The sequence below is a fragment of the Polyergus mexicanus genome, unplaced genomic scaffold (genome assembly GCF_030449975.1).
Source record: "Polyergus mexicanus isolate NDT 795.1 unplaced genomic scaffold, iyPolMexi1.0 SCAF_1, whole genome shotgun sequence".
NCBI lineage: Eukaryota > Metazoa > Arthropoda > Insecta > Hymenoptera > Formicidae > Polyergus > Polyergus mexicanus.
Window position 1 is genome coordinate 10,010,721 of NW_027223321.1, and position 13,926 is coordinate 10,024,646.

At 35.2% G+C, this 13,926-nt stretch overlaps 1 protein-coding gene across 2 annotated transcripts in view; it reads left to right on the plus strand.

The window, feature by feature from the left end:
• Mthl1 (methuselah-like 1) overlaps window positions 1–13,926 on the plus strand; it is a 133,158-nt gene that overhangs the window by 6,003 nt on the left and 113,229 nt on the right. The gene's annotated exons all lie outside the window — the stretch shown is intronic.

Below are 13,926 nucleotides of genomic sequence, written 5' to 3' on the forward strand. Positions count from 1 at the left end.
TTTCTTCGATATTCGATGCATTAATCGTGCAATCTTATTCTAACTTTCTATGCGTTGTTTCCGGATGAGATGTATGCAAAACTATTATTTAAAATCTCTAATCTTATTTGGAAGAAAAACATTTAGAATTTTATCTTATTTTTTATATATAATTTATGCTATTTATTGCATTTTTTAAAATGCGGCTCCTGTTGTCATGAATAAACATATCATAAGTCATTTCCGCGAGCACGCGTGCGGCAGGTGTACGCACACAGTATCTTTATTGTATAAAAATCTGATCTTATCAGAATTATTAAATTGCGCTGCTGAACTCTCATCAGAATTACTAAATTACTAAATTGAATTCTATTTTTATTTCAACGTACCGTTCTATTTTAATTTCATCCGGTTACCACAAAGCACAATTCGCGATCTTTTATGGAAGATAACGTGAGCGGCAGAATTCTTCACAATAAACTATATTTAATAACTGCGTAAACGGGAAAGAACATGCAGTTCATTGTTTATCGGACCGTAGCGATCGGTTAATTTGTTTCTTTTATTAACGTCCACCAGTACAAATCGGCAGCGATGCAACTCGAATTAAAAACTAATCGGACGAGAGACATATTAAAACGTAACGAAGAGAGTAATGATTTTAATGACCCCGAAAAATTGAAAATCTGACGAGCATAAAAAGCAATATCTACTACTTTTGCAATAACTTGCAAATCTCGTTTTTTGTTGTTCTATCGATCGACGTAAGAGCTTTTGACTTTACGAGAGAAGGAAACGCGATGTCGATTATACGCACCAATGTCAGCTGGTATAACTGAATACACAGATGGAATACGCATTCGACCGACGATCGCTGGCTTTATTTGCCGGCCCGTCCCCGAAACTCCGGAGGTAATTATTCGGATAATCGTAGTAATCCCTCGCAAAGCTCCGCTTCTCTCGGTTCGTTCCGATCGCGAGAATCGATTAGTGCGTACATCCGTGTGAGTCCGGCTTCTCCCCGTTGTAATGGCGCGCAGCGGCTCTCATTTGCATGAAGAATCGATTACACGGATTTCATCGGGATGTTTTTTTCCTATCGCGATTCGCGTTCAACCATTTGTTCTTACAAATTGACACGGTCGACCGCGTAACTGTAGGTTGAAAATTATTGTCACACGAGTGACTCACGTAACGTCATACCTATACTTTTAAATTTAAAAAACGAGGATGTTCTTAAAGTACTTTCTAAATAGAAATTTATAAGAATTCGAAGAGATTTTAGAACAAAATAATTAATCTAAATTCGAGACAGTCGATATATTGTATCTTTAACAAAAAAATTATTAATTACCGTCTCAGTTCACGTTCGGTATGTGATTTTATTATATAGTCGGACTAATAATAATTTTATGATCGCTTCGAACCAAAGCGGAAACATTTACAATTCCCGTTGAGATAATAATAGTCGCGATTAAAACCAGTTACGAGGTCATGGACCTTTGGTCTACGAAAACCGAAGAAAGGAGAAAGTGGAACGTAACGGTAAGTTGCTGACCCACAATTTCTCCCTACTTGTCGACTTTTCTCTTTTCCTTAATCCAAACAGCATCATCTCACGTAGCATATTTCGTTTTCAATATGAAAGACTTTTTTCTGTTTTCAATATATTTAATCATATTAACTTTTTAAAATTTCCAATGTCATTTATAGAACCTTTTAATATCCAGAATTCGATATTTCAAACGCAACGATCCAAATAATCGATATTATCAAAATTCCTCGTGGGATTTTTATTATATGTTGGGAATAAAAAATTCTTTACATCGTAACAGTTCTATATAACGTATAAAAATTGTTTCATAAAACGTAAAATTAAATTTATCGATTTGTCGACACGGACATTTTCCTGATCGATGATTCGCCACAATCGGATTTCTTGTCGGAATGAAACAACTATTTCCACATCGGAATCGATTGAATCGACAAAATAGCGTTTTTTACTGTTATGTTATGACATTACGGAGAATCGTGTTCTTCTCCTCCTCAATCCTTGTGCGTTCTTGCAGTTTTTATTCGCGGACGCACATATTACGTATCCCATTACGGTATGACGCGGATGTAGCAGTATTACGATGCGAAGTTACGTTGCGTTAAAGATAGGAATTCCAGCGTGCTATATGCGCGGCCAGAAGTATAACGGTAACTGCATTCTTTTTATTGCGAAACATCGTTCCCCGTGCTTATTGTTTCGCGGAAAGCGCGTGAGAGAAACCGCTCGCGTTCGCGCGCGCATGCATCGCTTCGACGGCCTTCGATCGACGGGAAAATATCGGACGAAACGTGGAATGCACCGCAATGCAATTTTGAAGTATGCTGAATTCCACAGGGGAGTTCACGCTTGTAGCGTTCGCCGCGATGCAAAAATGCGATAAATGCAAAATATTCGCGCATTGAGTTGCATATTTTTTTTTGCCCTGATATATCGAAATAATCTGTAATTTTTATGTATGTGTAAGTGTATACAATATTTAAAAAAATTCATGGTATCGAATTAAAATTTCCTCCTATACAACAAAAATTTTGTCCACCCTCTCGTATAAATTAAGCTTGATAATAACGTTATTCAGAAGATTAAATATAGCATAAGAATTCGATATAACATAATTAAGAATTAAACTCGGCATATCATACTTGAATTATCGAGAGAATGGTAGAGAATATTATATTATCATAAAACGACGTGGCATATTGATCGATCTTAGCGTTCGGAAATAAATACATATTTTATATATCGCTCTCATTGCATAACGTTTATAATTTATATTTCTATATCAACGTTTATAATTTTTAAATACATAATACATTTCAATTACCGGTTTTATACATGGTATAATGCATTTGAAATTATATTACAAAGCTCATCTCTCTTTCTTCTTTCTATTAAATTTTGGGTATATTTGCATCAAAAAGTCTCGCATAATTATTTTACATTTACAATACAATTGATACGTAACATACAAGTCCGAAGATTGGATTGCTCATTATATAATGATAAATAATATTTTAATTAATATAATAATTCATATAATTCTCTCTCTTTAAATTTCACACACATATGAAGTTTATCTTTCGTTGCGATGGTGAACAATATAATTTTATAGAACATGTTTGTAGTTAGTAATCGTGTATTGCGCGAACGCGATGTAATGCGACCTTCGACGATAAATACAAGTATGCCGTCGTATGCTTGTCCTTTCCAATTGAATCCATCTGCGATCGTATCTATCCAACGCCCAACGTGATCGTATTATGCGCATCATCGATTTTGTTCTCGTTATTTCAATAATTTACAAAGCGAGAATAGAATGCAAGAAAAAGTCTTGGCATGTCTATTTCGAATCTTCTTTTTTCCCTGAATCTTTCTCGCGGTGCTGCATCTCCTTGGAAAATATCAAGGATGGGGTAAACCCTCGCCGTGACTTTGGCTTTGACCGAGGACTCTAATGTCGCTCAGACGTTGGGCGCCCATTTAAGGAGAAAACGCGTTGCCGCGTAACGTCGTCTTGAATAAAGGACGAGAGAGTAAATCAAAGCCTCGTTGCCTTTTCGAGGCGCTGTATACCACGATATATGCTGATTTGCGAGACGAAACGTGAAAGAGGATTTTGCCTTGATTGGCAGGAAATTCCTGCTTTTGAGAAATTTGCTATTCATGCAAAACCAATTAAGTGAAATAATGTTACATAGTAATGTTACGGCAAATTCTATATTTTACCAAATCTTATGTAAAGAAGATATTTTAATAATTTATATAATACACATATATATATTAATTAATATTATATTTACATATATTAATTTATTAATATAATTTATATAATATTTTTTATTTATATAATATATATTTTTCTAATAATATAATATATATTTTCCTAGTCTTATTTATTTGGTAACTTAAAGGTTCGCGAATCTATCAATCTGTTGTATTTTTTAATTTTTATTTATATCTTTCAATCTGTTGACATTGTCATATTTCTTATTTCATTTAATAACTTGAGGAGGAACCTATTTGCCGCGTCTTTTCGTTCGCCACATAAAAGGAAACTATATCTATAATCTCCGACCGGAGAAAAGAAACCGTCGCCGTGATATCTTCGGGATTAATGACGGCAAAAACTAACGCGCATCTCCACGTCATGAAAAGTCACGAACTTTTGTTCTCGAAATGGGGCTTCCCTCGTTTAGAGAATCCCTTCAATCTTTCATTGAAGATATTTATATCTACCAGATGCCTGTTAGGTAAATACGAGGACTTCTTTGCGTTTTAGGGATCCTGAAAGATCTTATAGGCTATACATTCAGCAGAAATTCGTTCGCAGGATTTTAAAATTTTTGATATACAACAACCAGGTACTTTGACATTGATCTTAATAAGTTAAACAAATGATTACTTGTACTAAAAAATAAACTTAGAATGAGATTAGGATTACTCTTGAAATTTATATGTATAAAAAAAAAAAAAAAATTTGTGTTTATATTAAAATATATGTAGGTTATTTAAATAAATATAATTTTTTTTGTTTTCTCTTTCTCTCGCATAAATCATCATATTAATGTTATTGAACTAATTAAAAGTTAAACTTAAATAGCGTATTTCTTGATGAATAAAAAGATCTATTTATGCTATGTTTACGGTTATGTGCAAGAATTCAAATTTTAATTAAAAAGAAATTTTTAAATACCGAAAGATGGTTCAATCTTAATGTTGCTTTGCGATAAATGTTGCCGGAAAGCTCATACTTTAAAGCACATTGTAACATTTTGCACACATACTAACCATTAACAATGAACCCTTTATAATTATTAACTGTTACGAAAAATGTGCGCCCAGAACAAACGCGCGCAATGCACTGTGTGTAAATAAACGGATCACTGTTTCGTCGTTTCTTGACTGATTGATGTCAATGTACGCAAAAGTACAATATATAAAGGAAACTAATTTTATAACTAGGATTGCGATGATTCATCTCGTTTGAGAGTAAATCTTTTGCCTAATTCAACGATAGACTCGAAAGATGAATTACTTTATCAGCTAATGAGTAAAACTAATATTTATTCGTGAATGCGATCGTGGAACTGAATCTTTCGCTTTCTCCAAAAACTTTGTGTGCCGAGAGAGAAGCCTCGTGGTGAGGGTCTAGAAATGTCGTAATCTTTGCCCTAATTTATCTAAAGCAAAAAGAGAGATATCTCTTTCGCCTAATTCGGGAACGCCATTATGAAGACGATCTGAACTATAATATCAGTTGTTAAAGCCTTTTAATATAATTTAAAATAAAATTATCTCCGTGTCGCTTATTATCTCAGCAAATGCGTGAAGTAAAGTCGTTAATTTTTTTATAACGCTTAGGCACGTTCTTTATTTAGTCAAATAGATGTACAACAGCTAGATATCTCGTAATTTTTATCGAGAACTTCATATCGAGAACTTCAAATGACGAATCACATAAGGAGTCAGCGCGTATGTACTTTCTTGCCAAATGTACTCGGCTATAAATAAGGGGAGAATCGCTCGTAAAAAGTCAATGAGCGTCGCTCTCTGTCTCGTGCGCTCTCCGCTTATGCGAGTATTTATGCATACGCACACGCCCGAGCGTGCACTCACGCGCTGCTTCAATATGGCAAGTCGTGCTTTGGTTCCCCGATATCCATATGCGGCTAATGGCAACGGCCAAGCCGGAATCTCTTTTTGCGCGGGTAGTCTGTATCGATAGCGCAGTACATTCACCTCTTTACTACGCGGGATGAGTTTTAGCGGAGATTTTTTTTCTCTTTCTTTCTTTTTTTTTTTTTTCTCTCTCCATTACTCGTCCTTACGAATCTCGCGAAATCTGAAGCCATTTGGGGAATACGCCATTTACTCGATGTATGTAAAATGGAAAATGAAATTTATCCGTTGCGCTCGAAATTATCATTTCAAAAATTTGAATTTTTGAACAAGGTTTTTTGTATATCGCCCATACCTAAGTAGAATATTTGTTTTACAAAAAAATACGTATTAGTTAGTATATGTAATTACTTTTTTTCATATTTTATATATCTAATATTAAGAAAAGCGTCTCACATTCGGCATTATTTTTTAAGATTTTGTTATTGTGTGTGTGATCATCGTATATAAAATATTGTATATATGTCGTAGCCTGATTACATAATCCAGTGTTTTATAAAACGTCTAGGCATTTTATAAAATGCGGCCACATTCTCAAATCATGGTTGAAATAAACCAGCCAGTATATAAAACGATATACAAATCATTGCGTTTGACAATGTGGCGGGTCATCTGTTGTCGTACCCATATTAAGTTAGCGCCTCCACCAACGCCAAATTAAATCAAATACATCAAATAATTTAGTGCTAATTATGTGCTAATTAGTTGCCGTAGTCCGAATTTTGTTGCTCAAACCGTTTAGCAGGAATTTACATTCAAAGTGGGGGGTGCTAGGTTGACATTAAGCCAGCCCCCCCCCCATAGTGAAAAAAATATATAGAATGCTCGAATCAAAAAATAAAATACACTAGAATTTGTTGCTATTTTGTTGCTCTAAAATAACATAAAAATATTTTTAAAAAAGTATATAATTTAACTAATACCACTATATACTCAGTCTCGCCGCGCCGTACCATTCACTTGCGCGAAGTAAAAGTAAATAAAAAAATGTATTGCTCGCATGTATTTGGTACTAAAATAATCTGTGGACAATATACTGTCGAAATATATGAGAAACTGAATTTGTTGCTCGTCTTAAAGTATTAAAAATCGATACTTTGTCGCCGCGGACCCTATACGACGCGCTCTTATATTATATAAATTAACTAAAAGAATTTGTTGCTCGCATGTTTTTGGTATTAAAATAATCTGTGGACGATGTACTATCGAAATATATAAGAAACTGAATTTGTTGCTCGTCTTAAAGTATTAAAAATCGATACTTTGTCGCCGCGGACCCTATACGCGCTCTTATATTATATAAATTAACTAAAAGAATTTGTTGCTCGCATGTTTTTGGTATTAAAATAATCTCTGGACGATGTACTATCGAAATATATAAGAAACTGAATTTGTTGCTCGTCTTAAAGTATTAAAAATCGATACTTTGTCGCCGCGGACCCTATACGCGCTCTTATATTATATAAATTAACTAAAAGAATTTGTTGCTCGCATGTTTTTGGTATTAAAATAATCTATGGACAATATACTATCGAAATATATAAGAAACTGAATTTGTTGCTCGTCTTAAAGTATTAAAAATCGATACTTTTTTTTCACTATGGGTGGGGGGCTGGCTTAATGTTAAGCTAGCACCCCCCACTTTGAATGTAAATTCCTGCTAAACGGTTTGAGCAACAAAATTCGGACTACGGCAACTAATTAGCACATAATTAGCACTAAATTATTTGATGTATTTGATTTAATTTGGCGTTGGTGGGGGGGCTAACTTAATATGGGTCGCCCGAGGACCGTGCGAATCTCGGCCTAAGACGAAATTAGAGAAATCGTTGATGCACGGGAGTTCGCTGATTATCCGAGAGCATCAATGACGATATTCAAGTATCCGTGGATTACTGAGTAAACATATACCGAGATCGATCCCCCGACAATTCTACGCTACAATAATTATTTTACGATTCTGAAATTCATTAGACGATGAAATGAGAATTGAATAATTAATTCGAGGAGATCATAATTTTTCCACGCGGCATTTCGATAACTTTTCGCGCGATGAGCTCTTTAATCACGCGAGCAAACGCGAGTTTTCGCTACGGATGAGTAAAGCGCAAAGGGCCCGCGTGCGTTCATTCCCGACAAAAATGAGAATGAAAGAAGTAGTTACCCCCAAAATTCACTTTCGATGGATGAAAAGATGCGAGAGATACGGAACGCGACCGTAATACGTCTCGATAATCGCGCTTGTGCGAAGAGCGTTACGGAAAATTTAGGCTGGACGGATAGGTGGGGGGAGGGGAGGGGAATGTCGTCGAATATCTCTTCCAAGAACAGGAGCGAGCGAGTTTTTTGCGAGAAAAAAATCGTGCGCCAAAAAACCTTCGCGATACGAACAAGGATAAGATAACGAAGCTCGAGCGATACTTTTGCAATCTCGCGATTATTTTCTGGCGAAATTATACATATAATTGAAGAAGAATCATATATTTTAAAAGAATATTAAAGTATATTGAAATACGAAACGTGTGAAAAACGCGACGCGAAGCTTCACCAATTGTAAAATTTCTCATTTAGCTGTTGGTACTCGTGGTTTCTCGCGGCATTTCAGAGACATCGATTAACGTTGACATGTCACCCTTAATTGGATTTCAGTAACATCCATAGTTTTAAAACTAACCAATCACCAATCAAGAATCGAATGACCGTGATTGGTCAATTTTACAACCATGAATATTATTAAACCTGACGTGTAAAATTAGTCCACTAACTGTCGACTAACCGAACACATTTTTTTTTCTCTTAAATAAGAATATTTCATTAGGAATGTTCATATGTGGTGTGTGAGCTGCTTTTCAGATATATTCCTCCTTGAATCTTACACATTCTATTCAACGATTATTTTCGTTGTATTATCGTTTCGCCATGAAAATTGATCGAGATTTTGTAATATAAGCTCTCTCTCTCTCTTTCTCTCGAGCCGCGCTTCTTTGTTTATATCTGAATGTTTTCATCCAACTTTTTTGAACGCTTCTGTACCGAGTTCGGCGACGCGGTCCTCCCCTCTCCTCATCTATCCGTCCAGCCTAAATTTTCCGTAATCGTGTCAGTCTCTTCACACAAGCGCGAGTCTCAAGACGAATTACGGTCGCGCTCCGTGTTTCTCGCGTCTTTTTATCCGTCGAAAGTGAGATCCGCGTACGAACGAGTGTCGGGGGGGTCTTGTATCGAATAACAGGCGATTATCCGAGTGTAATATATTAACCCGTGTAATCGTGATTAAGGCATCTTTCGATATATATATACTCGCAAACGACAAGATTTTTCCCACGCATCTTTTATCTATCGAAAATGAATTTCGCATCCGAACGAATATTCGAAATATCCGAATCGAGAGTAATTTGTAGTTTTGATATATCGAATTTATAATACGATACAACGATCGATGAATACATTATTTAACATATTTTTAGGCGCTGAAATAATCTACTCGCTGTCGTATATAATAATATTGCGTTGAAAATATAAGCGCGTCGCGTTCGACACGTTTCTGCTTTAATATTCTTTAATATTGTTTTCAAATGTAATCCTTTTTTCAGAGTTATATTCACAATTTCATAAATCGAGATCGCAAAAGAGCGTCGCTCGAGCTAGTTTGATTTATCTCGCGCAGGATTCTTCGCGTACGGTTTATTTCTTGGAAGAGACGCGCTCGCTCCTTTTCCTGGAACGGATATTCGACGACGCGTTCCCCCCTCCCCATCTACTACTACTCGACCTGCCTAAATTTTCCGTAACCGTTACAGTAACCGTCATATTGCATTAGCGTGCGAGATTGAAATATTCTTTCCGTATTTCTCGCCTTTTTTTATCCATCACAAGTTTATCCCGTGTATAAAGTGGATGTCGTGAGTATCGGCAATGTCGATTAGAATCACGGAAAATCGTCTCCGTCCATTTATTAATACGCGATTATATGTTCTTTCATGTTTATAATCGGCATGGAAATAATTTTACCGCGTCATTGCATATGGCGGATTTTGGACTACGAGTGAAATAGTGATTATGAGAATAGTGATTATGCATGAGTGGACAAATTGATAGACTGTCTCGTCTCAATTTGAAGCGAAGGGAGCAACCGGAAACGGAAAGGATCTCGCGATGACCAGATGCGGAAAGAAGTGAGACATGCAAGGGCGGTGCATCGGTCGGTCAGTAGAATTTATTATTAAACATTTAAAATTGTCAATATAATTTTTAGTTTATGGAAACAATAGTATTGAAAAATCAGGGGGGTTTTTTTTTTATTAATGATTTATAGCTCATGTATAAATATTTAGAATTATAACTGACCATATTATCTTTGCCTTGATTATTTCTATTATTCGTCATTGATGATTACTGATGATTTCATAATTATAATCGTTGAGCGCATTAATTTTACTATTTTATTAGCATTCGAAATCATCATTAATACGATTACATTTTATTTAACTCTGATCACTCTGTAATCTTAACATCTTTAACGCGTCATTTTTAGAGAATGAAAATTATCAAACATGTGCATTAACAAAATTAATCATATAAATATTTAGAATTAAAACTGACCATATTATTTTTGCCTTGATTATTTCTATTATTCGTCATTGATGATTACTGATGATTTCATAATTATAATCGTTGAGCGCATTAATTTTACTATTTTATTAGCATTCGAAATCATCATTAATACGATTACATTTTATTTAACTCTGATCACTCTGTAATCTTAACATCTTTAACGCGTCATTTTTAGAGAATGAAAATTATCAAACATGTGCATTAACAAAATTAATCATATAAATATTTAGAATTAAAACTGACCATATTATTTTTGCCTTGATTATTTCTATTATTCGTCATTGATGATTACTGATGATTTCATAATTATAATCGTTGAGCGCATTAATTTTACTATTTTATTAGCATTCGAAATCATCATTAATACGATTACATTTTATTTAACTCTGATCACTCTGTAATCTTAACATCCTTAACGCGTCATTTTTAGAGAATGAAAATTATCAAACATGTGCATTAACGAAATTAACAATATGCATGTCAATTTATTTTTTAATTTATGGAAACGATGATATTGAAAAATCGAGTTGTTTTTTGATTAATTATTTATAATCTGATAATCATATAAATATTTAGAATTAAAACTGACCATATTATCTTTGCCTTGATTATTTCTATTATTCGTCATTGATGATTACTGATGATTTCATAATTATAATCGTTGAGCGCATTAATTTTACTATTTTATTAGCATTCGAAATCATCATTAATACGATTACATTTTATTTAACTCTGATCACTCTGTAATCTTAACATATATCTTTAACGCGTCATTCTTAAAAAAGCAAGAGGAGCAACAAATTCAGTTTCTTATATATTTCGATAGTATATTGTCCACAGATTATTTTAATACCAAAAACATGCGAGCAACAAATTCTTTTAGTTAATTTATATAATATAAGAGCGCGTCGTATAGGGTCCTCGGCGACAAAGTATCGATTTTTAATACTTTAAGACGAGCAACAAATTCAGTTTCTTATATATTTCGATAGTACATCGTCCACAGATTATTTTAATACCAAAAACATGCGAGCAACAAATTCTTTTAGTTAGTTTATATAATATAATAGCGCGTCGTATAGGGTCCGCGGCGACAAAGTATCGATTTTTAATACTTTAAGACGAGCAACAAATTCAGTTTCTCATATATTTCGACAGTATATTGTCCACAGATTATTTCAGTACCAAATACATGCGAGCAATACATTTTTTTATTTACTTTTACTTCGCGCAAGTGAATGGTACGGCGCGGCGAGACTGAGTATATAGTGGTATTAGTTAAATTATATACTTTTTTAAAAATATTTTTATGTTATTTTAGAGCAACAAAATAGCAACAAATTCTAGTGTATTTTATTTTTTGATTCGAGCATTCTATATATTTTTTTCACTATGGGGGGGGGGGGGGCTGGCTTAATGTCAAGCTAGCACCCCCCACTTTGAATGTAAATTCCTGCTAAACGGTTTGAGCAACAAAATTCGGACTACGGCAACTAATTAGCACATAATTAGCACTAAATTATTTGATGTATTTGATTTAATTTGGCGTTGGTGGAGGGGCTAACTTAATATGGGTACGACAACAGATGACCCGCCACATTGTCAAACGCAATGATTTGTATATCGTTTTATATACTGGCTGGTTTATTTCAACCATGATTTGAGAATGTGGCCGCATTTTATAAAATGCCTAGAGGTTTTATAAAACGATGGATTGTGTAATCTGGCTACGACATATATAAAAACAAAACTAATAAAAATATAATCTTGAAATTTTCCGGTTTAATGACGAAATTATACGGAATCGAGCTTAATTAATACCAGTTATCTTCGTGTATGAAAAGCTATTATAGTTATCGTTGTAATTTGATGCGCCGTTTTTCCTTGCATCTTTATGAATGCCCTTTTTCGGGGCGCCTCGTTTTTTGCCCCATCGTTCGCAAACTCGCGCGACACGCTACGACCGTTTTGTCTGAATCCGCGCAACAAATCGCGACACGCGGTTTTTATTTGCGGAGGACGCAGTGATTAAAGAGCGGCACGATAGTGGCAGGAAATGAGTTTTTTGCAAAAAGAAAGTGAATACTTGTATGTACGTGGGTGCAAAGTAATTACGCGAGAGACGTAATCCGGATCACGCATAAAAGAACATACGCGTTTTTTATCACGTGTTTTCCATGCAAGTTTCAGGCGTGAAACGGGTCTGATTAAATCGAGAAAAAAAATAGAGAGAATGAGAAAGAGAGAGAAGGAGAGGGATATCACATCGGTAAAACGCGTAAATGATTCAAAATGGAGAAACGCAAGGTAAAAGGATTAACTTTCATATCTCCCACGAATTAATTTAGATTGCTTGAATATTCGTGCGAGCCTAAAGAGAGTATAATCAGATTGAGAATTTAAAAAAAAACCTGTGAAAAGCGTAAAAATAAAATATGAAGTGAGTAAATTAACAAAAATTAAAAAGACGCATTAATACAATCCTATACAAGCTTATTTCTTTTCTTCAATTCAACGTAATCTCACAAGTTGCTTCGAATCTCATTAATATTACATTATCTGTACATATTGCATTGCGTGCGATGAGATGATTTGATCCGCAACTATCGTATAATTGGTAGCGATAAATCGTACATTTCGGGATGAATGAGCCGCCGGCACATCGATCATATTTGGAGAATGACAAAGCTGTAATCAGATTGTCGACAGGGTACCGCCGTCACGCGTCGAGGCTTCATCGAGAACAGAAAGAAGGGGGAGTCGGGGATCCCCATGGCGCCATGGGACTCTATCGGAGTTCTCTCCTTCCCTCTCCTCCTCCCTCCCTCTCCCCCTATCCACCCTCTTCTCTTCCTCTCCCGTCATCGTGCCTCATTTCTTCCGATGACGGGATACGTCCCAGTCACGTAACCCTAAATTGCTCAATTATTTCCCAATCGTTGTCGCAACCGATCACGTTTGCAGTAGTCTCGGAAACATCCATGTATTGGCTCTCGGAACTTACGCTGAGCATTAACGTTTTGGCATCTTCTCAGATCGAGTTCGTGCATTTACCGATACGACTGCTTTCTTCGAGACAAATTTGGCTGAGAAATGTTATAATATAATACGATTTCTGTTCCGTGCAGATAAGTCTATTTTTTATTTGTTTTAACTCTGAATTATTAGTCGAAAATTGCAGAAGAGAAACTTCATGTTTATGAAAGTTTTTTTTTTTTTTTTTCAACTTTTTACTATCTTTTCACCTCCCATCGCCGTGCTCTTAGCGTTTATCAAACACAGTATAATCTCTTTCGAGATTATATCGCGCATACCTTTAACATCTGTTTACTTTTCCTTGAACAATTTATCTGAATGTAAAATAAGTAGCATTGGCTCCGGAGATTCCGAGCATAAATTACGAATACTTGGCAAAGAATTTTCCGGAACGCTTGATTTAAGCACAGGCATCAAGGAAAACATTGTGCAACGCGATGTAATTTCGTAAGACTGATTTTCACGGATCGAAATAGAAATAAATAGCAAGAGCGACGACGACGGTAGCGACGATTACCGCCGCAAGCCCGGGCAATCAGTTTTTCCGGGTTTTTCGGCCGCTGGAA